Genomic DNA, 26,928 nt, shown 5'->3' with positions numbered 1-26,928 from the left:
ATTTAGTTCCTGGAAACATTTAAAGTATTCGGTAAAATTAAATCCTTGAAATTCTAGCATTTCATTTTGTAACCAATTACATTCTCATTAGCTTTGAAAATTTTCATACAAGCTTCTGGATGTAGGGTACCCTCCTTGCCATCTGCCCCTGGTGTATATCCCTGGTGTACCACTATATACTCCAATACTGCTCCGTTATCAGACTGCACCATTTCATAGCGTCATAGGTTTTCCTAAATCATGTCCTTACATAGGCACAATTCGCATTGCCCTTATTTAGGCATAGAATCCCAGTCCTTATTTAGGCGTTAGCCATGCTATCCAGATATAGGCATGGTCACCTACATCCGTCCATCTCAACGTCAAAACGAGTCCTTAGAAACCAGACCCTTAAGTCTTTGGGAATTTCCCAAGCTAGGATTATTGATTCCTCCAAGAACTCATCTATTATGCATGAACTACTAGCCAATGTTAACATTCCAAAGCACCTTCCTGGTATAAATATACCTTACCTTACCCTGGCAAACCACGGCTCGGCTGCACAGCTCAATACGGCTCGCCACGGAAAGTTCGGAAGAATTCGAGTCCCCGCCTGACGCACTGACCAGATGCTTTCATCCCTGCTCTCAGAGAATCCATCTTCCAGTGTTCTGACTCCGTTCGCGGGGTGTTGGAGTTTGATACCCGGAAAGAGATTCCCACCTCTCTCATTCTAAGGTATGGAGCTGACTAGAACCTAGAGGGACTCTTGGCATATGCAAAACTATATCATACCATACTGTAGAATACAGCACCTACTTTTTACCTTGTACTACACTTAGGTTTGGTACACTGAGCTAGAACTATTTAGAAGCATCAAACGAGTATCCACTTTTTAGCCTATGTTATTTATGTATGTGTATGTGAATATATGTCATAGCTAGAAGACCATGCTGTTGCAGTATTATTTCTTCTTACTGCTTACACTGTACGTATTATATCTCGCATACTGTCTTGCGATTGTAACAGCTCATATCTCTTACACGAGAAACAAGACTGTTCAATAAATCCTTTTTATTGAAACGCCTGTCTATCTACTTCTGTGTAACTCTGAAGAAACTAAGCATGCACGATTGACTGAGTGAAACTGTTATCTGTTGTTTCCACGATTCTGAGACAGGTTTCGATTCTAAGGGAAACCAAGTTGTCATGTTTATGCGGTTGCCAGAGACTACTCCCTACTTGTTTATACAAGGAGTTTCTAGTGGCCTCTGAGTTATCTGGCACACTAAAGTAATTAAGTTTAATGTACTCGATAGAGGCATACTGACCTCAGTCCTATGCCACAACTATAGTGTATCTTATTCCAATGCGCTGAGCCTATAAGGGAAATAGGAACTACACTACATGGCGCCCCAAGATTTGGTAAGGCACTAATTTAACGCTAGATACTGAAGCAGCTCAGTCGCTCTTTTCTCAGAGACCCCTACTCATAATACTCCATAAAGACGTATGGAGTGGGTAGGGTTAATATCCGCCATTGCTGAGTAGGACGAAGATCCTATGTATTAGCTGTTTGGTTTGTTCAACGTTGAAGGATACAGTGTTCCAAAATATTGTGCACCTTATCTTTGTTTCCTTGAAACTTGTTCTACATTTTTCAAAAACAATGTCCCAAAACGGGGATAATAATAACGTGACCAGTGGGGCTACGACTGACCAAGTCGTAACAACTTTTAATCTTACAGATTTTAATGAAACCAATGAGGGTGTTATAAAAATCCATCCAAATTTAAGGAGAGCCATCACTCTAAAACTTATAAAACATGGCCTAACACCAAGAGGTGGCAGAGCAGTTTTTGTGATAGAGGCACATGAATCTTTTCAGACAGAGGTATTCTATTCATGGATAGTATTCCCAGAATCAAATCCAGTAACAAAAGTGTTTCACTTCTATAAAGAAGATGAACCACCTGAGGAATATATTCCCTTCGAGGAAGTTGAAATTCCACTCACATACCAGGAATATAATCTCTGGATTAAAGGTGCCCTAAAACATTACAATCACATTACCAGGCTCGGTCCACTAGGTAGACCAGGAGCAACATGGCCGATTTTAGCCGGCTACACACCTCATCCTGACATCGAAGAGATGTCAGACGAGGAATTACTCACTCAACTCAAAGAGTTAATAAAAAGTTTCAGACAGTTGGCCCAATATGTCATGTGGACTTTCACAGTCCAACCACCATTAACCATTCCAAATCAAACCCCTCACCAGGGGAATAAACTAAAAATTACTCTACAGACTTTTCACGCAGTCATGGGTAAAATGCCCACAAAACGTGAAAAAATTCCATTCTGGATAGCTAAAAAAAATACTCAAATCGAAGCAGTGTTTCCTAATACTAGCCCTTATGAGAAACACAGAATTCTAACAATCTGTTTACCAATGGGGATGACACCACATCTGGAAGACTGCATCACATGAGGCACAGTCTTTGCTGCCATCTATACTAAAACACATGATGTTCTATCAATTGCGGTAATAACTGATGTCCTGAAACTAATTTAAAATGAATACGGGACAGAGCCTGCTCTGAATTTTGGTATGAAATTACAAAAAAACTTTGACCAGGTCTCAACAATAATATTATAGGCAGCATCAGTGGCGATCCACCAGCACTTAAGAGAATTTGATGTAACAGAACATCAACAAGAACTACCCTGAATAACCTCTTCAGCACTGCGCGGATTCCCGCGCGGTGCTGAAAGTTCTGAGCGCGGGCGGGGCCATGACGGAACGGTTCCGTCATAAGCACAGCCCAACCGACGTGCATGACGGAACCGTTCCGTCATCGGCGTCGAAGAGGTTAAAAGAAAAATCCTATGAAGAATTAGGCAGAGACAGTTTGGGTGGGAAACCAGTTAAACCACAACTGTCTGAAGGTCCTGAGAAGGACTCTATTAAGCACAATCCTACATCTTCTAAAAAGAAGTGGGAAAATAACATTCAAAAGAGAAACGTTCTCAATCCCGAGGTAGGTCTCCTCAAAAGGAGCCCTCTGAAAGGAGGTATAACCTCAGGAATAGGGATAATTTGAGAAAACCTTACAGGTATCAAGATACTGATACACGTTCTTCTCGTATCTTTCAAATAGTGTTAGTGTTACTATGAGAATGACTACTACCACTACTACTCTACTCCCAGTAGACCAACTAGACCACACAGTACTATTCTGCTGTAATGGTGGGGCCACTAGAGGCTGTTCCTCCTTCATGACTGCACGGCCAAAAGGATACATAGAAAGAAACCTTAGGAATTGGAGCCACAACAATACAACCGACCAGAGGGGCGCAAGTCACCCAGTGTCTTTCGAGCCTGACTGGTAGACTCCTATTGTTCATCAACGGTGGTGCTATGAAGCACTCCCACGGAGAGCTGCACAATCGTAGCCCTTGCTGGAAGACAAATCCTCTTCTTTCAGGATAGGGAGCCCTCCCTCCTGGACAAGTACCCTCAATGATTCTGTCCAGTGTCCAGGGCAGTGCACCAGTATAGCTCACTCTAATCTAATGCAGCACCTTAGACATAGCACCTACGCCCTAAGCTTAAGTCCTTCCCTAGCTCCTGGACTGTCCTATTTATGCACTGTCCTTCTGTTGCGGCCGCAGGTTATACCTGGTGGCTCCAGGCACTGTTTCGTGGACAAAAAGGGGGTGAAACTCAGGGTCAGGTGGGCATTGAGACTCAGACTCTTGTGCCCCAGATTCAGGAGTATCCAGCATGTCCCTTATTTCTGGGAGGACCGCCTCAAGCAAGGCTGCATCGCTTTCTTCGTCTGTCAGCGCCCACCTCAATCAGGTGTCAGAGAAGGGAACAAAACAGGGCACGTGCTCCCCTTCCTGGTCAGAAATGCCGACGAGGACCCACCGATCATATGGAAGTGGGAGAGGAATCCTTTTGACGTGGGTTCCATGCACCCAGTGCTTCCGGCCTTCAAGCTTCACTGCGGTAAGGGTGGCGAGCAGAACAAGAAGTTGCCCCTTCCATCTCGGCTTCAGGCAGTTCTTCAGTTGAAAATTATTTACAAGGATGAAATCCCTGGGCTGTAGCTGATGCCTGGGCCCCTCTGGTTATGGTTGCAGCGCGGCGTGAATCTGTTGGTGGATAGAACAATGGTCTTTAGTTAACTCATACAGATAATCTATAAGCAGGGGGTACTCTATCTCAGAGAAACGCTTGGGTCTTGGGACGCCCCAGACGTTGGCGGGGCATCCGAAGACCACTTCGTACAGGGACAACCCTGTTCTAGAATGCGCTGTCACTCTGGTAGATAACAAAGCCAAAGGTACAGCATCGGGTCATCGTAATCCTGTGCTTTCTTGAATCTTCCCTAACTTCAGTTTGAGAGTACCATTGTACTTCTCAACCAGGCCTGCTGACTGGGGGTGGTTCGCTGCATGACACTTCTGCTTAATATGCAAGCCTTTGCACACCAATTCAATGACTTTTGAATTGAAGTGACTTCCGTTGTCACTCCAGATCCCACGTGGCAATCCATAGTGTGGGAAGAACTCTTTTAAGGATGCCTTCTCCATCACCACAGCCGTATTCTCCTTAGTGGGTAAGCCTCAATCCATTTACTGAATGCACAAATCACTACTAGCACATACTTCAAATTGTTAACTCGTTCCATTTCAATGAAATCCATCTGGAGAACGTCGAAAGGGAAGGAAGGCGGTGCAAAGTTGCCTGCGGGTGTAGGAGTACCTTTCCCAGGATTATGTTTCAGACAAATAATGCAGTGTTTCACTAGGTGTGTGGCTACCTTAGAGATATTATCGTTCTGCCATACTGGGTCCAGTAGCTTGCATATTCCTTTGGCACTAATGTGTGCTGGGCCATGGGCCATAGTAACAACAGGGAGCACATAAGCATTGGGCAGCAACCATCTCTGTTTCCCAGACAAGTCAGCACAGCACCCATCCTCGTCCAAACGCCCTGTACTCTCCTTCCATATTGCCAGTTCATCTACGGTCGCCTCACTCTATATTTCTCTGACATTTTCAAATGTGTCCTCGAACATTCCATTGTCTGGGGCCCACCTAGCGGGACCTGCCACGAACATCTTTTTCATTTTCGATCTAGCTGTCTATTTAGCTGTCTGATCTGCAAATGCATTTCCCCTTCCAACATCACCTGTTACTGTTTTATGAGCAGTACATTTTATTATTGCCAACTTATCAGGGAGTGTCAATGCTGACAACAGTCTATGTATCAATGGGCCATTCTGTATTCTCATTCCGTGCGAGGTCAAGTACCATCTCTCCGCCCAGAGGCGCCCGAAATTATGGGTCACCCCAAAGGCGTACTGTCTTTCGGTGTAGATGTTGACAGTCAGTCCCACACTCACAAGCCCTAAGGAGGGCAACCAGCTCTGCAGCTTGGATCGATTGGTATGGGATATGGGATGTCTCAACTACAGTGTGTAACATTGTGATTGCATAAGCTGCAGTGGTAGTGCCATCTGGTAGTTTGAAACAAGAGCCATCAACATATAGTTCCCTTTGGGGGTCAGATAAGGGAACATCAGTCAGGTCTACCTGTCCTTTTGTTTCTTCCTCAGTCCAAAATAAACAATCATGGACATCATTGTCCTTTTCTTCCGAAGGGAGGGGTAGTAACACGGCAGGATTCAGAGTAGCAAATCGTTTACTGGTAATGTGCGGAGCAAAGAAGTTTAACTCATATCCAGTCAGACAAGCACCGGTGAGGTGCTGCGCCTTTGTCTTATTCAATAGCGTATCCACAGCATGAGGCACCATTACTGTGAGATCAGTATCAAGGACGAGACCTGTCGATTGTCTGATAGAGACTGCCACTGCCGCGGCAGCTCTCAGGCAGCTCGGGAGAGCTCTGTCAACGTTATCAAGGGTAGCAGAGAAATAAGCACAGGGTCTCTGCTTAACACCAAAACCCTGTGTTAGAATAGAAAGCGCACAACCATCCGCCTCGTGTACGTGGAGCACAAAAGGCTTCTGGTAATCAGGAACACCAAGCACAGGAGCATAGCAAAGCGCAACTTTAAATTGCTCAAAAGCTGGTTGGCATGCAGGTGTCCAAGGCAAGGGTTCATGCAGTTCCTTGGTGGTCAGGTAAAGGAGGGGTTTTGTTAATAAGGAATAATTAGGGATCCAATGATGACAATACAAAGTTATACCAATGAAAGTGCGCACCTCGTGTTGGGTCTTAGGAACAGGCATATTAGGAATAGCAGCTATGTGTTCAGGTGTTTGTCTATGACCCTCCTTCGACAGGTAGGTGACCTAAATAGGTGACCTCCTGTCGACAATATTGACATTTTGAAAGTGACACCTTGTGTCCATGGTGTGCCAAATGCAACAGTAATTTAACTGTGGCCTCTTTACAACCATCCTCAGTGTCTGAAGCCATGAGAACGTATTGCAACAGCACATTACCAGGGGGAAGCTCCAACGAATCCAACTGAGCTTTCACAGCTTGGCTATAGGCACTGGGACTTTCTGTTCAGCCTTGTGGAGCACGGCAGAATCTAAAGCTCCTGCAGGCTATTGCAAATCCAAACAGATATCTGCCATCTGCATGGATTGGAATGCTATAGAAAGCATTATTCAAATCAATCACAGAAAATAATTTTGCTGATTCGGGAATCATTGTCAAGATTGTGGTAATGTGTGGAACCACTATATTGTTAACTTCTCTAAGGTCAATTACGAAATGGTAAACATCAGGGTTGGCATCAGAAGAATCCAGGGGTGCCTTATTAAGGATGGAAAGAATAGGGCTATTACACACATTCGCCATTGTCTCCGCAACCACACCAGGCTTAATCAAATCCTGTATTTTTTGCAATAAGGCCTGTTCTCCAGCCTGGGATATCTTGTACTAGGGGATACGTGGCAATACGGCATTGTCCTTAATCTGTATAGAGACCGGTGGGATCTGGAGTAACCCCACATCCGTGTTTCCTGTAGCCCACAGTGTGCGTGGCACATCTTTAAACTCAGCGGGGAGGGAGGCATCCTTTGTGAGGCATTGTTTGGCACGGACCACTTGCAGTCCAATAGTCCTATAAACGCCATCTGGAGAACAAAAAATAGTCGCATGTAACCTTTTTAACAAATCCAATCCCAACATATTCTCCCCACAATTTGAGGTTAGTAAAAATGGTGAATCAACCGTGAAAAGGCCGATTGTCAAAGCAAGAGGTTTAGAAATGGGGCTAACAACCGGCACGCCTGAGATACCCAAGGAAACCTTGTTTTGGCCAGACAGAGCTACCCCCGGGACCAGTGAATGGGAAACCGAGCTATTCATAGCCCCTGTATCAACTGAAAATTTCTCGGTCGTACCTTGTAAATCCGTAGTGACATCATAGGGTCTGCGCTGATCTACAGGCACCGGAACTGGTCCCTTGCCCTGTCCCCGGCTATCCTAGCTGTGAGACATCCCCGTCACATCGTCCACGCCATAGTCATCATGGTAGTACCGCCTCTCTCGGGGGTCGTCAAAATAATTCCCGCTCTGTTGATTGGATGAGGTATTCTCTGACCACATCTCCCCCCGGCCTCCTCCTTCTCTTCCACATCCTCTAAACCCTGACCTCTTGGTGCCTCAACTTTCTGCAGTAACTCCGGACACTCTTCCGCCAATGTCCCTCGAGCTTACAATAAGCACATTGGTTGAGCGCAATGGGTGCACTCTAACCCCTGTTAGACCGGGGCAGCCGCTGGGCCGAACCCGAACCCGAACCTCTTCCTCTGCCACTTACCCTCTCAACTTGCTGCATCAACACCCTCGTTTTCAACTCTTTTGCCTTTTTGTCCACTTTCTACTCTTCATTCTCTCGTAGTACTGTGCCATACTCAGTATTACCGATGGGGAGGAGGTGCTCCAAGTGCTTTCTGAAGTCTGCAACCTCGTCGCAATCTCAGGAAGCAAGTCATTAACGAACCTGCTGACAAACAATCGGACACCACCTTCCAATGACAGGTCCTGACCACTAAAGTCGAGAAACACACCTTCAAACCTAGTAAAGAAAGCAGACACACTCTCGTCCTTCTTCTGATGACATGCAGTCAACTTTTTCCAATCCACTCATCTCGGCGGGATAAAGGAATGCATAAATGTTATAATGCGACCCGGTAGACCCAATAGCTCCGCCTTGGGCTTGTCGCCAGGCTTACGTTCCTTATCCCACACCCTAATCTGATCTCATGTTCCTCCCAATTCCACTACATAATTCTGTGTATGCACTTGCCTCCATTTATCCACCGGTACCAACAGGCCAAGAACAACTCAATATCAGCTAACGTCATCACCGTGGAGGAGGCCACCTCTGTCAACTCTTTGTAGTACGCTGTCGGGTTTTTCACAGGGTACGGCAACTGACCTTTAAGGGATATTACCTCACTCCTCTTCCAAGGAGTATAGATCTACTGTTCCTGAAACAGAGCGTCGACTCGTGGCCTAATTACAGTGTCCGTGGAGTCACGCAGTTCTGGTATTTCAGGATGGTAAATTGTATGGACCTCCCTCATGGGGTACTGGGTCATCATCGTTGGAACCTTTTGCAGCAATCGGCCCCGGTAACCCACCAATGTTGTTACATTGCTAAAAACCTCATTGGGAGCCATACCTGTAGCATATACTCTGTCCCGTATGTCATAGATCATCTGCGGTGCAACACCCTGAAAACACGGCTCCCACAGTCCTATCAACATAGCTGACATATGCTTCAGAGCATGCTGCTGTATGAAGAGCTCATAATCTTCATCACAATGCACACACCTTCCACACTATAGATCAGGATCCGAGCCCACTGAGCTGCTTGCTTAGCCACCATTTGCTTTTCCTCACCACCCACAGCAGAACGCACCAACACTTTCTCCATGCGGTCTTGTGCTGCCGTCCAATTCCCTTCATGTATCCCACATACAGGGTCTCGCCATTCAGCAGTGCTTGGGGTGTCATACTTGAGGGAGAAAGAGCAGACGAGGAGATAGGTATCATCATGAAAGGAGACAGTGTTGTAGGAGTGAAAGGGGGTATAGCCGCAGATACGGAGTCAGTAGACAGAGTAGGAGAGCTAACGGCTCCCACCCCTGTTACTTGCGTGAGCAGAGAGGAAGCAGGCGGGGCTGAAGCCGAAGCAGTTTGGCTAGAAGCAAAAATGCCAGGGAGAGCGACACCAGGGGCTGGGGACTGAGATGTGAAAACCTTTGGATATATCCGCTCAGGAGCATAACGTGGGGGAGGTTGAGCATCCAAAAGCTCTTCAACAAAAACGTCACCTTCCTCTCTAGTAACATAACATTTATCAGTCTGTAATCGAAACTTTATATCTTCACATTCTATGCCTTTCCCTATCTTTTCCCTTTCATAGGCCACTGCTTTCTGCGTTATTGTTTGTGTCTGTCTTTTCCGGGCCTCTTTCTCTGCTCTCATATGCCGCTGCTTCACTTCCTTCTGCTCTACTCTTAGAGAACCAAACATTGACTGCCTGCTCTTTTTGGCGAACAATTTGTCCTGAAAAAAATTCAATTTTTGTTCATCAAACAAGGCAGTAAGTGGCCAATGTAACTCAGCATTGTCCCTCGTATATTTATTCCACAATGTGCTAAACATAATATGTATCAAAATTTGGTGAGCCTCAGTAGAACAACACTGACATCCAAAACGCCCCATTTTACTTAGACATGGCATCTTAATATAAGTCACATGCGTTGTCCCCAATGGACAAGTATAGCACAAACAAAAATAATGAAAGGAAAAATAAATAATAAAAATTGTTCAAGAACCAAACCAAAACGGTCCGAAAACCGCTCCCTACAGTCCGGATACTGTACCAAGTTCTAGAAGACAGGGTCTAGCCCCAGACCTTTTCAAGAACAGACCTAATTTCCACTTGGCCTGGCAGATTGTTCCCAAACAGTCCCAGGCCTTTTCAAGAATAGGCCAAATTTCCAGTTGGACTGGTAGACTGTTCACAAACACTCTGTGTCTTTACAGGGTCCACAAACCCACCAAGTTCAAACCAAGACAGCCCGAAGACTGTACCAAGACACAGCACGTCGGCTCATGCCATTCAAGCAAGGCAGTCCGAAAACTGCACCGAGACAGTCTGAAGACTGTACCAAGACACAGCCCGTAGGCTTGTGCCGTTCAAGAATGGCACAATTTTTCCAAGAGTCAAATCACTCACCTGGTGCACACAGGTCGAGTCAAGTTATTCTCCACTGCCGACTATTCGGACCCAAACTATCAACTCCAAGGTTGCGCCTTCTCAGGACCGCAGCCGGTGACCACTAGATGAGGAGTCACCCATCAGCCAGGCAGGGCAGCTGCGAGAACCAAGGTCGATTGTGTGGGGTACCCTGATCTGCCCGACCAACCAAACGCACCCCCGACCCTGCAACTCGATTATGGGCAAGACGGATCAACTTGCGGGGTCCCTGTTCAGGCGCAAACTGAAGGAAGTGGTCCTTAGGGTCCACCCAGGTTACTTACAACCACCTGCTATGCCTTCCCAAGAATGAAGAGTCGGTCAGACAGTAGAGAATACAAACAAGTTTTTATTAACAGTACTCTGCAGAGGAGTCCAATCTGACCTGCACCCTGAGTTGTCTGCCAAGGGAATGACCCCCCAACAGCCCACAACACATAATCATTCCTCCCATAAACCTCCAACCACACCCACAGTGGAAAGTTACCGGCCTGGGCTGAACATGAACAAAGGAGGCAAAGAAGGATGAGCTACCACCTGCCAGTTGGGTACATGCTATCTGCAACTCAAGGTTACTGTGCTGAGTCTCAGCGTCTCCTAACATGGGAGCAGAACTACACACTCTGGTTGGTATGCGCGGGCAGAATGGCCTAATAATTAGTAAGTTGGGAAGCAGCCTTGAACAGGAGAGAAAATAATAACAAAATACAGTGTTCTGCTGAGGCAAGCAATATGAGTAATGAGGCCTAGCGCAGACACAGCCTAAGCAGCCTATCAGGGATTAAGAAATACAAAATGGAGTCACACTCGCTAACTAAAGCTTACACGTTGCAGGGATAGTCCAGTGGGTTCCATAACGTAATTACAAGTGGCGTCTATTTAACCACACAGCGCTAACCTAATATAGCATTAAACGAGTGCATAGCAGGAATGGGATTTTAAAATCTAACAAAACCACCATCTCAGCACTTGCAGCTCACTGGCACAATCACAATCACACGATAGCTCAGCTTCGATTCACCATTCTAGAAGCAGTGACGACACATGCTGATAGGGATATGTCTAAATATTTGTCTCAATGCGAGACCTATTGGAAACGCTGCTTGGACACTCTCATGCCCAAAGGGCTAAATGACAAAATTGAATTCTCCTGTTTTCTCTGACCCACTATGGCCATTGTAACCATGACTTTTTCTCCAGGTCTTACACTCATTTACACTTTCTCCTATACCTGTCTTTTTCATATTTTTTCCATATGGTTTTTATCTGCTCTGAGCATGTTAAACAGGTATGATAATGAGCTGATCGCATCATCATATATGTGGTCTATTATATATTCATTCACTATTGTGATTGATCGCATGTTTTTTGTGTTCCCCATACTGGTTTACCCACATTCAGGACGGATATGTGTCTTTTGATGTTATGCTACGTTTCTATTACACTCTTGCAAAACTGTTTATGATCGTATGTGCAGCCATTAATGATCTGAGATTCATTTATCCATGTTTGTTTGTTTCAACTTGTGCTAGCTGTATAATTGTTATTCAACTTTCTGTCTTGCAGTGTTTTGTACACTTTATTCAATCATGTTGGTCACTTCGTCTTTACATCTATGAGCCATGTGACCATTTGATTATGTCTACAACACTGTTCTAATTTTCATTGCTCTTCCTATCGCTTGCATTATTCTTAACTTGGTTCCACTCCACTAACTTACATGTACTTTCAATTGTCCACATGGTTCACCACTTAGCACGCAATACGCACTGTGCCTTTAAGACTGGCTCAGCGTACTACTTCCCGGTAGCACACTGACGTACAGTCACTTCACTTCACTGAACGTCTTCAAACGCGTTCATTCGAGGTGTTGCGCTTTGATCGAATTCAGTCTTGAACTCGATTACATGGACAGTGTGGTATGGTGCCACATTTTGGTGAGTAAGGGTTTGACTATTTAATATTGTTGATCTGCCACTATTGTCGGGTTAGGTTCCGGCATGTTGATATCGGTTTCCTTTATGTTTACCTAGTTTTGTTGAGCTTTTATGAAATTGACCACGTGGGTTTTGGACCCTTATTGCTTGCCAGTGAAATTGCTCTCCCTCCCTCGCAGCTCCACCATTAAGTGAGGCCCTCCCCCGAGCCCCTGCACTCTCAAGTGTTGGTGTTCGAGGCCCTCCTCCACCTGCAGGTTTCACCTGCGCCTCATCCCTGGTGGTCCAGTGGACCTCTGTCTCCATTCCCTCGCTCCGTTTTTAATCTCCTTTTTCACTTGTTTTTTCCCTCACTTCTATCTCCCCCTTCACTCTCCTTCTGGATCTTTCCTCCATTTTCTGTCGTTTTCCCCTCATTTCAAGCTCCCCCCTTTACTCTCCTTCTGTGTCTTTCCTCCGTTTTTCACTCATTTTTGTCCTCATCTCAATCTCCACCTTTCACTCTCATTCTGTGTCCTCTGTGTCTTTGCTCCACTCTTTCTTGCACTTTTGCTGCCTTATTTGCACTTTTCTCTCTCTTTTTGCCTTTTTCCTTTCGCCTTTTTCAGCCTGTTTTTCCCTGCCGATGCTGCCCCTGCGACCCTCCCCCCAGCACGACCAGTGCGTCCGACCCAATCCAGCTCCCTCACCGCTCCTGCCTCCCAGCTGTCCAGCCCTCCCTGACCCCTACTTAATGGCGGCCACTGCGGGGACAGGCGAGCAAGACCACGGACTCATTGTCAGTGAAATTGCTCTCCCTCCCTCGCAGCTCCACCATTAAGTGAGGCCTTCCCCTGAGCACCTGCACTCTAGAGTGTTGGTGTTCGAGGCCCTCCTCCACCCGCAGGTTTCACCTGCGCCCCATCCCTGGTCGTCCACTGGACCTCTTTCTCCATTCTCTTGCTCTGCTTTTTCTCTCCTTTTTCACTTGTTTTTTTTCCCTCACTTCTATCTCCCTTCTTCACTCTCCTTCTGGGTCTTTCCTCCATTTTCTGTCATTTTCCCCTCATTTCAAGCTCCCTCCTTCACTCTCCTTCTGTGTTTTTCCTCCGTTTTTCACTCATTTTTACCCTCATCTCAATCTCCCCCTTTACTTTCCTTTTGTGTCCTCTGTGTCTTTCCTCCACTTTTTCTTGCACTTTTGCTGCCTTATTTGCACTTTTCTCTCTCTTTTTGCCTTTTTCCTTTTGCCTTTTTCAGCCAGTTTTTCCCTGCCGCTGCTGCCCCCACGGCCCTGCCCCTCCAACACGACCAGTGTGACCGGCCCAATCCAGCTCCCCCTCCCCACTCCCGCCTCGCAGCTGTCCAGACCTCCCCAACCCCTGCTTAAGGCGGTAGCTGCACACCTGCGCAGCGGCCGTGCCGCTGGCGCACCAAAGAAATGCCCACCTGCGCCCGTCCATGACCCGACTGCGACCAGCGCCAGGAACTCTGGATCTCTGCACCACCAACGCTATGACCCAGCGGCACTCCATGCTCTCAACCCAGGCCACAACAACTGCAAGCTAGTATCACCAGCCGACACCCATGGACCCTTCAGCTGTCACCGCTGCCGGCACACCTGCAGCACCGCTAAGACCACGGACCAAGCACAACCCACCCGCAAGAACACAACCGAACTGAAGACGCTGCAATGCATCCTCCTCAACGTCCGATCCCTCCACAAACACGCCACTGAAATCTGGGACCGCCTCGACAGCACCACGCCGGACGTAGCATTCTTTACCGAAACCTGGACCAACACCACCTCGGGACTGGACATCGCCATCGCCATTCCCCAAGGATACAAGATCTCCATGAAGGACCGCCCGGGAGGGGGAATCGCCATCGTCCACAAATCCACCCTCCGCCTGAGCACACTCCCCGATGAGTCCACAGACCTGATGGAACACCTTCACTTCAAGATACTGGCCAGCCCTACCTCCACCCTCTGAGGAACCCTCATCTATCGACCCCCTGGGCCCCGCAGACTCTTCGCCAACTCTATCATGGACATCATCTCCCCGCATGCCATCACTTCCACCAACTACACCCTACTGGGAGACCTCAACTTCCACCTCGACAACCAACTGGACCCCAGCATCACAACCCTCCTGGACAACATTGGACTCTGCCAGATCGTGACTGAAACCACGCACTCAGCAGGACACACCCTCGACCCCCTCTTCACAACAGGAAACTCCATCTCCTTCTGTCACACCACCAAACTCCCATGGACTGACCATCGATGCGTCCACTTCACCTTCAGAACACTAACCATCCACAGACACCAGCACCTGCTCCCACGAACAAACTGGACCAGAATCCCCGACGACCGGCTAACCTCATCACTCAGCAACTCCATCCCAACCATCGCGGAAAACAACGACCCCAAAACCGCAGCCCGAACCCTGCACAGATGGATCTCCGACAGCGCCAACACCATAGCCCCCCTCAAGAAAAACAACACTCATGCCAAGAATGCTTGATGGTTCACCACCGAACTTCGAGAGTCCAGACCCACTTGCCACTGCCTCGAAAAGGTCTGGAGGGTCACCAAATCCACAGAAGCCCACAACAACTTTAGAGTCGCCACCGACGCCCACCACCAACTCATCAGAAAAATGAGGAAAAAAGCGATTGAAGACAGAATCTCCACTCATGCACACAACAGCAAAGAACTCTTCAACATCATCAAGAAGTTCGCCCAACCCACCAGCCGACATCCCTCCCTCACGAGACCTCTGCGACAAACTCAGCACCTTTTTCCACCACAAAATCAAGAGCATCTATGACAACTTTGATGAAGACAACCAACACACTGAACCCTCACCAACCACCCCCGACACCCTGAAGCCAGCGATCGACAACTGGACAGCCCTCACCACCAAAGACACACTGAAGACAATCCACTCCGGGGCCCACACGGACCACTGCCCCACCACATTTTCAACAGAGCTGCCGACACCATCACACCCATGCTCTGCCACACCATGAACCGCTCCCTGGCAACCGCCTCATTCCCTGATGACTGGAAACACACTGAGATCAACCCCCTCCTGAAGAAACCCTCGGCGGACCTCACAGACCTAAAAAACGACAGACCCATCTCCCTGCTCCCGTTCCCAGCGAAAGTCATCGAGAAAGCCATCAATAGCCAACTCGCCAAATTCATCAAAGAGCACAACATCCTCGGCTCCTCCCAATCCGGCTTCAGAAAAAACCACAGTACGGAAACTGCCCTCCTCGCCGCAACAAACGACATCCGTACCTTACTGGACAAAGGAGAAACATCAGCCCTCATCCTCCTTGACCTCTCAGCGGCATTCGACACAGTCTCTCACCGCACCCTAATACGTAGACTCCACGACGCAGGGATCCAAGACAAAGCCCTCAACTGGATCCGCTCCTTCCTCTCCAGCAGAACGCAGCGGGTCAGACTCCCCCTTTCCTCTCGGACCCTACACCTACCACCTGCGGAGTCCCCAAGGGGTCCTCCCTCAGTCCTACACTCTTAAACGTCTCCATGGCTCTGCTCGGCCCCATCGTCAGAACCTACGGACTAAACATTGTGTCATACGCAGACGACACCCAACTCCTCCTCTCCCTATCCAACGAACCCAACACCGCCAGACACAACTTTCGAGTAGGCATGGAAGCTGTCGCCAAATGGATAAAAAACAGCTGCCAACAACTAAACACCAACAAAACGGAAGTACTCATCATGGGCCCAAACCCCGATGCCTGGAACGACACCTGGTGGCACCCGCCCTCGGAAGCCCGCCCACCCCCATGGACCACACACGCAACCTGGGAATCATCCTGGACTCAGAGCTCAAAATGGACTGCCAGATCAACTCCGTCTCGTCCTCCTGCTTCCACACCCTCCGCCTCCTACGTAAGACCTTCAAATGGATCCCCCTCGAACACCATCACTCACGCCCTGGTCACCAGCAGGCTTGACTACAACAACGCACTTTATGCCAGAATAAACAAAAACCTCACCCGCAAGCTACAGATCATCCAAAACGCCGCCGCAAGCCTGGTCCTCAACCTGCCATGAAACTGCCACATCTCCCAGCACCTGCACACACTCCACTGGCTCCCCATTGAAGCTAAAGTCACCTTCAAGATGCTAACCCACGCTCACAAGGTCCTCCACGACACCGGACCAGCATACCTGAACAGCTGACTCAAATTCCAAGCACCCCAAAGGACCCTACGATCAGCCCATCTCTCCTACGCCGTGGTCCCCTGCACCAGAAAGACCAGATCGGGAGGCTGCTCCTTCTCCTTCAATGCAACCAGAGCGCTCCACCTCAGACAGATGACATCGCTTCCCATCTTCGCAAGAAACCTCAAAACCTGGATCTTCGACAGACCCCCTCCTTGATGGACTGGAACCTGCGACCCCCCAGTGCTTTGAGACTCTTACGGGTGAGTAGTCGAGCTTAACAAACACCTGATTGATTGATTGCTTTACGTATTCAGAGACACCGTGTTCCATGGTTCAGTACTTGGCGAGTCCTCTCGTATCAGGAGTACCTTTACACGCCGTTAAACAGCAGGACACCTGTGGTTGATTATGCTTGTCTCTTCTTCTTTTAGCGTGGCTTTTACATGTTATTGGACTACTGCAGGTTGTGTTTTAATACAGTCTCTAGATAATAAATGCTTCTCTGGGGGCTTGTTAATTTGGGCTGCACGACACCTTAGAAGTAACATACACTGTGATTTGCATGGTATTGTTGAGTTTTGCTCACTATCTTTAGTTCTTCACAGCACTGATGGTAGCGCTTTTTATATGGATATTAATGCTTACACTACTTTCACAACCAGCGCAGCTCAGGCACGTTGCAGTTGTTGTTGGCTTTCTTTCTTTCTGTTTTTCCATTATCTTTATAGGTTGCACTTGCCTTATCATATTCTGCCTTAAGACTATGGAGCATTTTTCTCATGATCTTCTTCTGGTCACAATTGCCATTTTCTTCATTTTTCTTGGTTATGTGCTTTCCTCATGTCCACCTTTTTGAATTCACACTAGTGCATTGACAGTAATGTAAAAATGATGACATTGCATTCATTCATTTGTAGATTCCCATGAAGAAGGGCAGCTGTTTATGCCTGAAATGCATTGGGACTTAACTATAGTTTGTGGGATGTATGCAACCACTAATCATCGTATTTGATTGAAGTTCCCATCAGGAGATATATGAAGTTGGCTCAATAAAAGAAGAATTTTTTGAGCCATCATCAGCACCTCTCGCAGTATTATTTGGATGCTTTTCAGTTCTGGATGTGATCTTTGGATTTCCATTTTTGTCTTTTTGTATTCACTTACCTGTGTTATATGATCACTTGTACAGAAATATGTAATACCCTCCAGCTTTAGCTGGGTATAGGGGGAGGAACCAGACCGGACAAGGACTTACAGAGCACCCTTGGTGAGCCACTTAGTGAAAATGTGCGATCCATGTCACATGGTGTTAACTCTGTCTCAGAGTCTGAGGAGAAGGAGGAAAGAACTACATAGTTGCCCCATGATATTCAGCCTATCGCTCGGGATTCTGGGGCAGCTACTGTTGGAAGGTTGGGAGGAGCTGTACCCGCTGCTTCAATGGGGCTATATCCAAGACGAAACGTAGAAAGGGCTTGAAACTGGTGGCAAATACTGTTGACTGTCTGATTGGGGAGAGTAGTGGACCTTCGGGAATTGAAGACTGGTCTAAAGCCCATCTTGCTACTGTTGTAGAAAATGCCATTCAAACACAACTTGAGACTTTTGTGGGGACATTAAAGACATTTAAAGAGGACTTAACAAACTGTCTTAAAAATGTACTGGAGGCTATGTTGAATAAATTGTCCTCTATAGACGATCACTTAAACAAAATGAGGTCTTATAAAGAGGGTAAGAATGATGACATTGCCCCGAGTAAGGTGGTTTTGAAGGCCCAAGTTGCTGCAGGTCATCTACAAGCAGGACCGTCTATTGGGGCCCAAAATCTTACCCCCCATTATGGGATTCTCACATCTGACCTTAATAACTTAGTCATTAACAGCGATAAGTCACTCCTCGGTGCCCAGCATAGCCTTGTAGGGCCCCAACCGCAGCTCGGACAGCAAGCAACCTCTGCCAACAAAGCGCAGCATAATCAGTCCCCATATGTACAGGAAAATAAATGCAGGCTTCACCTACCCCCGGAGGATACTCCCCCATCAGCCATGCTGGTTGGGATTCCTTGTTTGAAAGACAATATAAATGAGACCCCAGATGGATTGATTCATAAGGGTAAGTACTGGGGCTCAAGGGCCCCGGACGGTTGGGTTAAAGCTGTGTCACACATCATTATGGTAAGGCGCGTGGGGTGGGTTGGACAGGGTGTGAAGTCAGTCAAGGGAGACTGTGTTGTCATTAATTTTAACCGGGCCAATGTGGCTAGTTTATTGTTTAAAGAGTCTGGCAACTTTGGGTTGGGGGAGATTAAAGTGCTTCCCTTGGGGGTTGTTTATCGCCCATCTGTGAGAAACAAAGCTGAGAATTCTATATCGTGGCGCGGCTATCCTGCAGAAAGGACACATATGGGACAGAGCAGTATGTGCCTGTCAGGACAGAATCATATGCTTAATCAGACCCCAAATCTACAATCTATAAATCTATTAACACCTGGGACTGTCCCTGATCTGAGGCCACGGGGAATGCATTAGAATTGGCTAACAGATTTTCCCCATTGAGCTGACTGGATGCCAATGACTGACTACCAAGTTGCAGGGACACACTGGCTCAGATGCCCCTGAGTCAGAAAATTCCTAGCTTGAGTACCTCGATAAGGGTTGCAGAAAGGGGGGCAGATATTTTGAAAATTCTATGTTGGAATTTAACCAGTCTCAAGACTAAGAGTGATGATCCAGAGTGGATCGGACTGGTGAGGGAACAGGAAATACTGGGTTTTCAGGAAAAGTGGGAGTCTGAAAATGTTTTTTGGTTGGATGGGTACACAACCTATATGGAGGCTGCTCAGCCCTCGGTTGCTGACAGCACGAGGGGCGGCCTACTAACATTGACTTCTTTAAAATTGAGGGGTAGTCACCGCAAATTGGACACAGGGTCCGTAAACTGCTTAGTGGTTGAGATCAACCCCCTACATGCTCAGAAAATACTCGTTCTTAATTTTTATAATTAATTTGAGAAGGTATTTACAAATGAACATTTATGCAGCCTTAATCACTTTTTAGATCTATATAGGGAGAATCAAGTTTTCGATTATTTTACTTGGTCATTTTAATATCCATTTGTGCAATAAAAAGTGTCAGGTTTTCAATGAATTTGGGCCAGGAGGTAATTCAGAGACTCACTTTCAACATTCTCCTCAAGGGGCATATTTAGAAGATATTTTAGCCGACTTTGGGTTAGCCCTCTCAAATACACCAGAAGTTGGTGAGGGCATCCCTTCCTTTAAGGGTAGGGGTTTGTTCTCCACTTTTGATTTTATATTTGTTAATATAACCCTAATTCCACTTGCTACCACAATCCCATTCATATTAGTCAAAGAGGGTGTTTAAAGACCACAGAAGTGGTAGAATCGGAGACCCTGGCACCTATAATAAAAACTAGGGACCAAGGCCGCAGATTGAAATGGGCCAAGGTGGTACCAGACCTTTTTTTAAATATTCTGTTAAACACTGTAGGGACTGAGACCGACATCTGTCAAGATAGTTCCCAGGGGGGAGCGGTAATTGCCGCAGCATTTGATAGGATCTGTAAGCAGATAGACAGTGCTCTCTTCCTACCCAACAAATAGGGCACTCACAAGGAAGACAGGTGGTTAGACCATAGCTGTACTATTGCCCATCAGATATTATTGTGTACTCTGCAACAAAATCCTTGGGACAGAAACTTAATAGCTAGGGGAAGGCTAGAGTATAATCAGGTCCAGCATACATGCAAATTGGAAATTAAACAAGAAGCCTGGGATGACCTGTCGTCTGTTGACGTGTTTAAGAACAGTGCCAAATTTTGGGACATCGTAAACATACCTTTTTTTCTGGTCAAGAGAGTAACGTTGTTGAGTGCAACATCCCAGAAGAACTTTGGTTTAATGATTTTAAACATATTTATGGCGGCCAGTATTGACCAGGCAAATACAGGGTCCACGTGCTTAACCGTTACATACAGTTTGAACTTCTCTGAACTAGAAGTGGCTGCAGCCATTGCCCAAATGACAGGCAATAAAGCTCCGGGGCCAAACAGGGTTCCAGTCGATCTTTTTAAATCAGATATTTCTTTCTGGGCTAAGACATTGGCTAATGTTTTAAATATGGTATGTCAACAGGGAATGCCTAAATCTTGGTCCACATCAATCATTGTCCCGGTTTTTAAAAAAGGTGACAAAGGGGATCCAGGGTGTTACAGGCCCATATCACTGATTGATTCTACGGTTAAGGTGATGGGGAGGGTGGTCCTCAACAAATTAACTGGTTGGATTAATGAATGTGGCATCCTGTCTAACCTCCAATATGGCTTTAGGAAAGGCAGAAGCACCCTGGATCAGCACCATATCCTCTATCTTTTAACAGGAAAATACACAGTAGCCAAAAAAGGGACCCTCCACTTCGCGTTCATGGACCTATCCTCGGCGCTTGACCGAGTAAATAGATCTAACCTCTGGGACCTGTTGTTAGCAATGGGTATGGACAAAAACATTGTGTACTTCCTGTCCGATCTGCACAGGGATCTCTCTGCAGCAGTAAGGTTTGAACAAATGGGTAATTTAACCCGGAAGATATATGTTACAAGAGGAGTCAGACAGGGCTGTATCCTGGCTCCTCTGTTATTCACCCTTTACATTGATAAACTAGATTTGGTCTTGTGTGGAGCTGCCAAGGACATTCCTCGTGTGGGGAATTGTTTGATCTCTGCATTGCTTTATGCAGACGACGCGGCCCTACTGGCATGTACTGCAGTAGGGCTCCAGTGTCTGTTATCCTCCTTTGCTGATTTTATGGGCTCCTTGGACCTAAATGTACATTTTTTCAAATCACACACCATGAGAATGAGAGAAAAGCCTAGTAAATGTAAAACGTTTGGTTGTGACGGTAATGAAATAACTAGGGCCTCTTCATTCCCGTACCTAGATGTCTTATTTGATGAGAGATGTTCCTGGGCCCCGCTGAGGAGGGCAAAGAGAATCACCATGGCATGTTCCTTAGTTGCCGTACTCGATTTCGCCTGGAGGTTGGGTGCTAAACCAATGAAGGCAATGATAAACATATATAAATCTAAATGTATTGCCATTGGCAATTATGGATCTGATGTTTGGGGGTATAAAAATTGCACAGTGCTTCAAACCTGTGGATTTTGTTTTTTTTAGAAGTCTGCTTTCAGTCCCCCAATCCACACCTTCGTACATAATCCATGAAGAACTGGGTATTGGTTATTTGACTGTCTTCATTAAAATGTCTCCTTTTCTTAAATGGATTTTGATCTGGTGTAACCCAGAACTAGTGTTAAACCAAGAGATTATCCGAGATTGTATCACACTGGACAGGGCTAGCAGTATTCCATGTGAAAAGCATAGCAAGGGTTCTAGGCCGCCCTGAGGTCTTTGATAACCCTGAATTATTATGTACAAAAGGTCTGGGGTGGGCCAAGACTTGGTTTTTGCTTCTAGCATCTGTAGAAAGAGAGGCAATAGAGCGATCAAAACCAACAGCCCACCAGATCTTAAAAACCTCTTATTTGATGGAGCCTTATCTGGACATAGTCACTAAGACTCGACATCGCTTTCTCTAGACGAGATTGAGTTTTAACCTTTTACACTTTTTATTGGCCGAACCCTTGGACTGGAGCAAGCCAGAGGATCTGGGACCTTGTTCTTGCAACAGTTTTTCGAGGCAAGATACTCTGCATTTTGTAATGTTCTGTGATCACTATCTGCAGATTCCGAAGCGTTTTATTTTCCCAATTTTAAAAGACAAAGGTTTTTTGCAGGTTAGGCCAGCCTTCACATATCTGCAGATGCTGAATAGCTCTTGGGAAATGTTTTATATCGCTAATTTTTTAGTTGCAGCAGTTAAAGCAAGGAGAAAAAGAAATAAAATGTTATGCGTCTTGATTTTTTAATCATGATGTGTTTCTTTTCCATCTTACAAGCATCTTACGTCATAAGATTGTTTATTCCTCTGTGTAATAGATTCTCCCATTTAAAATATGTATTCTTCATTTTATCCACACAAACTATAGGCCTGCACACTCCTACGCCGGAAGGAGTTGTTAGTGTACTTTGGGGTTTTCCTGTTCTTTGGGGATTAACTTCATCACTCCAGGAACTTCCAATGCTTGGAAATAGGTACTTCCAGATTTTTTGTTCATGTGCTATTTATGGGGTGTGGTATGTACCAGATGCACTAAATAACACATATTCAATATTTAACATGTAAAAATTCACTGTACAAGGTAAAAACTCATAAACTGTGTTATTTAGTACATAATATTTACCAAACCCCTTGGAATCAGTATTTACCCTATGTGGAAGACTGATAGTTTTTAACCGCAATACTCGTAATTGAGGCCTAAGTCTGTGAATTTGTACTCACAAAAATGTTCTTTGCACTCGTGAAACCCCCACATTGTAATATTAAATGTGAACAAAACTGCTCTTTATATGTTGCAAGTAGCAGAGCAGTGAAGTCTGAGTTTGTGGGTTAGCTCCAATTCTTGGCAAGCACACTCTCTTCCTGGCTGCAGTTGATGATTTACTTCAGTCTAGGGAAGGTGTAAATGCCTGTACACGTTGGCTATGTGAAACAGCGCAAAAACCAAAGGAAATGATGGACAGAGAGTTGAACATTGCAAGCACTCACCCCCAGTCAACTGATCTGGGTTTAATCCATCACCGTTCTTTAGCCCACTCTGCCACCCCAGTTCAGACATGGCCATATGCAAATCAGTCTGACCCTGTGCCTCATGGGAACAGTCCAGCCCGAACTGCCAAGCCATGTCTTCCCTGGACCGGAAACAAGCTTCCTGGGACCGGTTTCTGGCATTTCAGCCGTCTTCAGCCAGGCTTGCTTGAATCCAGTGGCAAAATGAGCAAGGGACTCACGTCTGAGCATACCCTGCCAACTTATGGCGAACAAAGCAAAAACCAAAGGAAATGATGGACAGAGAGTTGAACATTGCAAGCACTCACCCCCAGTCAACTGATCTGGGTTTAATCCATCACCGTTCTTTAGCCCACTCTGCCACCCCAGTGATTTGCATATGGCCATGTCTTAACTGGGGTGGCAGAGTGGGCTAAAGAACGGTGATGGATCAAACCCAGATCTGTTGACTGGGTGTGAGTGTTTGATTGGTTCTGATGCTCCGTCCATCACCACCCCCTTTTGTACCTCTTTGTTCGCCATAAGTTGGCAGGGTATGCTCAGACGTGAGTCCCTTGCTCACTTTGCCACTGGATTCAAGCAAGCCTGGCTGAAGACGGCTGAAATGCCAGAAACCGGTCCTAGGAAGCTTGTTTCTGGTCCAGGGAAGGCATGGCTTGGCAGTTCGGACTGGACTGTTCCCATGAGGCACAGGGTCAGACTGATTTGCATATGGCCATGTCTGAACTGGGGTGGCAGAGTGGGCTAAACAACGGTGATGGATCAAACCCAGATCTGTTGACAGGGTGTGAGTGTTTGATTGGTTCTGATGCTCCGTCCATCACCACCCCCTTTTGTACCGCTTTGTTCACCATAAGTTGGCAGGGTATGCTCAGACGTGAGTCCCTTGCTCACTTTGCCACTGGATTCAAGCAAGCCTGGCTGAAGACGGCTGAAATGCCAGAAACCGGTCCTAGGAAGCTTGCTTCCGGTCCAGGGAAGGCATGGCTTGGCAGTTCGGGCTGGACTGTTCCCATGAGGCACAGGGTCAGACTGATTTGCATATGGCCATGTCTGAACTGGGGTGGCAGAGTGGGCTAAAGAACGGTGATGGATCAAACCCAGATCTGTTGACTGGGTGTGAGTGTTTGATTGGTTCTGATGCTCCGTCCATCACCACCCACTTTTGTACCGCTATGTGAAACAGCAGCAAAGTTGGTGGGGATAAAGTAGTGAAAAATATTTCCTTGTTGAAAAAAAACGACTTCTAATTGCAAAGGTGAACCTATATACAAATACAATATTTACATTTCTGGTGTATCGAATCATAATACTTATGATAACCCTATACCTCTTGACTTTGTTAATGCTTATTTACGTATTCCTACCTGCGGTAGGCTTATGGCTTGAAAGTGTTACTAATTTGTGCAATTGTTACCCAGCTGAGGTCCCACCTATCAAGCTCACAGTAACCTTGCTGGTTACTTAACATTTTTTTCCACTCCAACCCATTCCGAAAACATCTCCAGTATTATCTGGAGTTGGTATGGTAATGCAATGAGCTACCCCAGTAATATGCGTCTCTCTTTCAACGATTTGCTGCGGGAGAAATCTTAATTACTGTCAGAAACTATGGCCACCATTACAAATGCAGGTCGGATTCTTTGTCTGACCGACACCGTAGCGGAAGCAGGAACACCCGACTAGAAGTCGCCGGTCCCGCTGCACTGATTACAATGCAAAAGCCTTCATGGTGGTCGCAATGTGCATATTTTCTAATCGGGTGTGTGCTGCGGGCTGCAGCACACGCATCAATAGAAAATAAACACTTAAAAAATATCCATGCACCATATGGCAGTCACCATGCAGTGTCTGAAACATGATGTAGGGATGGTTACCCCAGGCCCCATAGCAGAGGGCCTGGGGAGAAGGGGGTCCTGCTAGGGGCCCCCAAAGTAATTTTCTGCCTGCCTTTTCATGGCGGGTGAACCACCATTAAAGGACAGTCAAAAGAGACATTGTAATCCCTACAGTGGTGCCTGAGCAGGCTCCACCCTTATTGCATGGATTGCTGACCTTCTGACGCACCCCTCCTTGAGCTTGTCAGAAGCTCTGCAGACCGTCCCTCCACACCACAGGGGCAGATGTTGGTGGATCAGACACTGACGAGCCGTCGGTGTCAGACCCACCAACATCATAAAAAGGCTCTTTGTTTCCACTCGTTATTAGCACATTTTCCAGGCACAGATGGAAATAGGATGGAAAAGGCTGCTGGTAATAGTATTAAAGGTAATAGTATTAAAGGTTAGACATTTCTGCTGTATATCCATGTCCGTGTCATAATCTGGCCTTAAACATTATTGACTCAAGAAGCATGAAAGTCTGAGTTACCGGACCGGTGCTTGTAATTTACAGGCTGAGCAAAACTCTGTAGCATGCATGTTCCCACTGATTAATTATTTTTTCACTAGTACGAGATCTCTGTTACGTGAAGTGTATGATTTTTAATGCACTGCAAAAAGGTTTTAGAAATAGTTAAATACATTTAAAGCCAATTGGCGTTTCCTTCTCTCTTCCTGCAGGAATAACAAGGCTGACAACCTATTAGCCCCCAGAGCTGACAGATCACAATATGAAACAATTACAGCGGAAAAAGTGGTAAAGAAACATCTCTTGTCACTGCTTATTTGCAGACACTGCAACATTCTCCAATGACAGGCACATTCTTGATCGGCCAATCAAAATGAGCACATTGACCTTCAACTATACGTCATTTAAATGGTTTAGCATATTTAGAACCGGCTAGAAACTTTTCAGCACATCCACATTTTTTATACCGCATTCACTGTGCATCAAAGAACCAAGGGGCATATCAACAACAACCGGCAATAATTATCGCTCAGCGCTCTTAGCGTGAGGATAATTATCGCCGGCTAGCGTGCATTTTTATCGCTGAGATAGCGTGCTATTAGCAACGCTTATCTCAATAGCGATAAAAATCTACACGCTAACAGGCTAACGTGAGATTATCGCTGGAAACCCAGCGATAATCACACGTTACCTTGTTGATAGGGACAGGCAAACTTAGCCATGATATCCTCCTTCCATAGGATATCATGGCTAAGTCTGAAAATTAGCAGACGTAAAAAAGCAGCGTTAACCGCGGTTAGCGCTGCTTTTTTTGTCTCTAACAGGGTTAGCGACATTCTTGATAATAGGAGAAATGTCGCTTAGCGACATTTTTCCTATTATTTTACTCTGGAACGCCCCCTTTGCATCTCATTAGAGATGCAAGGGGAAGCGTAGAGTAAAAGGGTGCTAACATGCAAATGTGCGTGTTAGCACCCTGTTGTTGATAGGGCGCTAGTTTTCACTCTACTTTTTTGGCTTTTAAAGCCAAAAAAGCAGAGATAAAGCCCTTGTTGATATGCCCCAAAATCTATTACCAGCCAAACTAAAAAAAGAGTACACGTGCACAACTTTATAGAAACATATACTTAATTCTGAAAAAATGGGTTCTTTGTTTAATACCAAAGCGAACTGATGTGAACTATCTGTACCAAGAGCCAACGGGGTCCTAAATTCTGATGGTAGACATCAACCTTCATCTACAGCTATTACTCAATCAGGTGTATTTACACAACAGTCCCCTATTGTTATTGTGTAAGTGAGTAACATCTGCTTCTATAATAAATGCACAGAACTATTCAATTTGGCTGTGTCCGCAAAGCATGACGAAATAATCGATTTATTTATCACCTGCGTTAATATGTCTGTTCACATTCTGAAATCTCTGCAGGCGTAATTATGTATATACAACTGGAGGAGGGCTGTGACTTTTAACCAATTCACAAAACTCATGCAAA

This window comes from Triturus cristatus, chromosome 2_1 (assembly GCF_964204655.1).
Source record: "Triturus cristatus chromosome 2_1, aTriCri1.1, whole genome shotgun sequence".
Classification (NCBI taxonomy): Eukaryota; Metazoa; Chordata; class Amphibia; order Caudata; family Salamandridae; genus Triturus; species Triturus cristatus.
The sequence above is the reverse complement of the archived record's forward strand: the minus strand, read 5'-3'. Positions refer to the sequence as shown.